At 39.1% G+C, this 5,068-nt stretch overlaps 1 long non-coding RNA gene across 1 annotated transcript; it reads right to left on the bottom strand.

Moving 5' to 3' along the window:
* Positions 1–432: 432 nt before the first annotated feature.
* On the bottom strand, positions 433–4,397 carry LOC115471389. The gene is made up of 3 exons (XR_003942313.1): positions 4,386–4,397; positions 2,334–2,344; positions 433–507 (listed from the first exon to the last, which is right to left on the bottom strand). It is a non-coding gene; the product is annotated as an uncharacterized LOC115471389 (long non-coding RNA).
* Between the last annotated feature and the right edge of the window lie 671 nt (positions 4,398–5,068).

Genomic DNA, 5,068 nt, shown 5'->3' with positions numbered 1-5,068 from the left:
CTAAAATACTAGTGGAACTTGAAATGTTTCAACCTGGACGTCTGAATTCCATTAATATGCTCTTTCTAAAATGCTGCTTCACATTATTGAGAAATTTAAGCAGTCATGTAGTGTAATTGGACCTGATTTATCAAAGGCCTTTCCCATAAACTCAGAAAGTAAGAAAAACTTTGATTAATCAAGCCAATTACTACTGTTAGAAAATAAGAAGATGTAACCATTCAAGAAATCAGGTTAGTGAGAGCATAAACACACTACTTTGATTGATTCCTTAATTTAAAGCAAGACAAAAGCAATATGTTAGCAATGGTATACATCATATGATCAGAATCAGTTGCTACTACTACTTATCATTTCTGTAGCGCTACAAGGCATATGCAGCACTGTACACAAAAAGACAGTCCCAGTTGCTGAGCCTGGAAGACATTTAGGGCCAGATTCTATATATGGCGTCTGAAAAGTCCACACAGAACAAATTTCCGCCTAAATGTATTCCATAAGCGGCACCTACATTTAGATGCAGTATATAGAATAAGCTTAGTTGATATCCCGGCACCTAGAAGTACACGCATCCATTTACACCAGTGGTTCCCAAACCTGGTTCTGAAGGCACCCCAGCCAGTCAGGTTTTCAGGATATCCATAATGAATATTCTTGAGAGAGATTTGCATGCACTACCTCCACTGCATGCAGATTTCTCTCATGAATATTCATTGTGGATATCCTGAAAACCTGACTGGTTGGGGTGCCTCCAGGACCAGGTTTGGGAACCACTGATTTACACCAAAGAAAACATAGCCTAAATAACAGCATGTAGATTTAGGTGCAGAGGGCTATATTCTATAACAGTGCATGTAAATTTCAGAATGCCCACGAAACGCCCATTCCCCTGCCTATAACCACACCCCTTTTGACTGCACACATTAGAATTTAGGTACTCTGCATTACAGAATATGCTTATTGAGTTGTGCACATAAATTCTAATTATTGCCAATTAATGCTCATTATTGCTTGTTAAGTGCTGTTAAAAATGTCTTGTTAAGCCAATTAATTTATGCACAATGTTATAGAATACACTTGGATTTCGGCGTGGCATGATATATAGAATCTGAGGGTTATTGGCTAAAATGTACTAAAATGAATTTCTATAAGAACACCTGTTGACCAGGAAAATATGATTCTTCTCTGTTAATAACCAGACTAAGCATTAACTACACAAAGCAATTATGTTAACTGTTGTTCCAGTTCATCGTGAGGTTATTGTTCTTCTGCTATCATAGTTTTACTTTCTAATTCCTTATGCAATGAGGGTGTTGTCCAAGTTTGTTCATAAAGAGCCAACCTTTGTTCCAGTCCAACAGCGATCTAATGGCTGGTAACCTATTGCTTGTACCAAGACTCATGCCTGAGTTGCTAAGTGAAATTCTAGTTGTTGAACTGCAGAATCTGTTTTATAAATTAAGCTTTAATTCTTTGTTGTTATTAATTCTGATTTATGAAAATTGCTCCCTTGGGCAAAAAGATGGAAGAAAGTTATTCTGTAAATGTACAAACTGTTGGCTTCCAGAAATGGAGGTATGGCCTTTAGTATTCCTGCTTAGGCAAAGTAAGATTATATATATACTAATAGATTTTGCTATTTAGAATTGAAAGCAAACCTATTTGTAATGCTACATAACAATACTACAATTGTTTTATGATCACCAGAGAATATTTGTGGCCATAAAGTCAAATTTTACACTGTTATCCAGTCAAAACCATGGGAAGTTTACATTTATCGGAAAGATACATAAACATAGAATTTCAGTCAGTCATAACATTAATCTTGTTCTAACAATACAGATCTATTTTATAACCGCATATAGAATAAGTTTGAAATTAAAAATCAAATTAAATCAATATTAAATTCAAGTTAGAAAATAAATGGTGAACAATTTTCTATGTGATCTCATTAGGTAAGTGGTGTATACCAAAAAACAAACAAACAAAATCCATTGAAAATTGCCCTCACAGTCAGTGGTTTAAATTGTATGTGTACTGTTATCTATAAACCAAAGTAAGCAGAGATAGGGTACAGCGAGATTGGAGGGCTTTCATTTGGATGTGCATTTATTTTCAGATAAATGGTAAAATGTGATGACTGGGATCATTTTCAGTTTTCATTCCTTTTCTCATGACTAGCTCCCCTCTAAAGGAACATCAAGAACTAGGGACATGCACATTTGCCAATCATAGCTCCCTTTCCCTTCAGGTTCAGTTCCCCAATACTCAGAAGCTGCCAGAACTTGAAGCATAAGGCATCAGGTGGAGAAGTACCCTACAGAGAACAAAACCAAGATGACATCTGGAGGCAGAGTCCAAGAATAGGGAGAGGTCAAAGCAGGCAGTGTAGATTAATTAGCAATAGCCTAACCAAAGTCAGAGAACAGGGCACTCAGAGCACTATTAGGCTGTTACCTGAGAACAGAGAAGGCTGAGTTCCCAGGTAAGTTCATGATCCACCACAAGTATGACAGTTTCAATTGCAGGCCCTAAATGGCATAAGGTTGCCAGGGCTACCCCGGGCCATCCCAAGGCAATGAAGAGTTAAGTGGTATACCCAAGGCCATAAGGAGCTGCTGTAAGTTTGAATTTGGGCTCTCTGGTTCCTAGCCCACTGCTCTAACCATTGGGCTACTCATCTACCATATTTTATTTTATATGTGTAGGAAATCCATCAATAGAAGGGCAAGGCACTTCTCAGTAGACAAAGGAATGCATTTGGAAATCATCACCTTCTTGAGGATTCCTCCAATGAAAAGTTTGAAGGCAAGCTGATGGAGATGGATGTCATTGACACACTGGTCGGCATTGTCACGATCTGACATGGGAAGATATTTGGTGACTCTCCTTCAGTTCATTTGAATTCAAAGTGGCCCCAGCTTAAAAAATAATGACGATCACTAGAGTAGTTTACACATTTAGATGCCCTATTTTCATAGTACTCTATATAAAAGCTCCCTTCACATTAACATTAGTTTATGAACCATACTGCTATCTGGATTGCATATATTCTATTTAATCTAGATCCATATATTAGATATTTAATCAAACATGTTTAATTTAATTTGACTTATTGAAAACATATTATGGAATAAATACACCAATGGACTTGGTGGTGGTGGTGGTGGTGGGGGGGGGGGTAATTATTAAGTGTGGTAAAAGTAAGGCTTTCATCACATTCCCATGGGTATTAATTGGAAAAGGAAAGGAAAGAGGATTTGATATACCACCTTCCTGTGATTACAATCATTGTGGCATATATGTTGTATACAGGTACTTACTTTGTACCTGGGGCAATGGAAGGTTCACTGACTTGCCCAGAGTCACAAGGAGCTGAAGATCGAATTGAACCTGATTCCCCTGGAACCATTAGGCTACTCCTCCAATGCTAGCCTGCAAATATTTCAGTACTACAGGTTAGTCACTCTGTAGTCCTAGAACACCACTACTTACAATGAACCTCACAAGCAGTGTTATATTTCTGTCCCAGGATCATTGGGCTACAAAATCATGGTCTGATTCTCCAGGCTGCTTCTTAAAGGAGCCAAGCTGAATTATTTCCCCACCCTTTGAAGCAGCTGCTTTTGTTAAATCCCCCACCCGATGGCTTCCCACCTCAGACCCCCCCCCCCCCCAAATTCTGACCTCCCAGAGGGCCCCTAAAACTGATTCCCCCAGAAGACCCCTAAACTCTAATTTCCTACCTCCTGAAAGGCCCCAAGCATTTAAGTGTGAACATTTATAACAGCTCTATGGCTGGAGTAACTACTTGCACCTAACCACATGCATGCATGTGCCCCAGTTATGCTAGTATTCTATAAGGGAAAGTAGATGACTATTTTCCTTTATAGAATAGGATTGAATCAGATGCTCTCCACATGCCTATATAGAGGGGTAGTGTTATAGAATTGCCCTCTATGGGGGTATCCCTATAGAATGGGCACTAACATTTACACACCAGTATTGTATGTAAATATTTATAATACTAGAATATATGTATATGTATGTGTGGACATAAGCACATATATGCGAAAGTGTGCCCAGGCATTATTCTGCAACTATTATTCTCTAATAGTGTATAGTTTACAGGTGGACAGGACACTCATTTATGTTTTTTGGCATGTTTCCATGGTGGTTTGTTCCACACTGGGGTTTTGACTTGAGCAACAGCTTATGCAATTTAGTGTTGATTGGCTGAATTGACCCCTGAAGCAGGCATTGTTTTATGCAGAAACACGACCCATTTCGGGTCATTAATAAAGCACACTTGTACCACTCTTGAAGCCCTTTGTGCTTCTTTTTTGGACTGCCTATAACACATTGAATATCAGTTATGCACATACCCCAGATATTTATTATTGATTGGCGGTATATCAAACAAAAAAGAACGATAAATTTAGCCACACATATTTACATCCACTCTATGGCTGGTACAAGTGTTCATACCAAAGCTCATATGTATGTATATACCCGGTTAAGCTAATATTCTATCTAGGAATGTTGTTTCCTACTTTCTTTAATTTGATTATGTGCCAATCAGGTGCAGTGTTATAAAATTACTCCGTATAGGACCATATTACTAACCCTAGGGGCCCATTTACTAAGCTGCAGGAGGGCTGAGTGGGTGGTGTGCACCAAATCGACACTACCACCGGGGTAGCGCAGGAGCCTGGTTGTAATTCTGAAGTTAACGCATGCCGTTTCCCATGATATAAATTAGTTTTCTATTTTCTACCGTGGGGGTAATCGGCAGTGTGGCCACATTGCTGCATGCTGCCTGGTTACCGCATGAGTAGCACGTGAACCCTTACAGCCAAGTAAATAGGTGGCGGTAAGGGCTCAAGCAGTAAATAGCCGTGCACTACTTTTAATATTAGCACACAGCCATTTTAAAAGGGCCTTTTACCCGCCGTGGTAAAAAATGGCCCAGTGTGCGTCAATTTCACGCATCCAAATTAGCATAGGCCACTTTTTACCGCAGCTTAGTAAAAGGGTGCCTTATTGCATGCTAAAGGATATTAGCACA

The sequence above is a fragment of the Microcaecilia unicolor genome, chromosome 5 (genome assembly GCF_901765095.1).
Source record: "Microcaecilia unicolor chromosome 5, aMicUni1.1, whole genome shotgun sequence".
NCBI lineage: Eukaryota > Metazoa > Chordata > Amphibia > Gymnophiona > Siphonopidae > Microcaecilia > Microcaecilia unicolor.
This window is presented reverse-complemented; position numbering and strand designations above follow the sequence as displayed.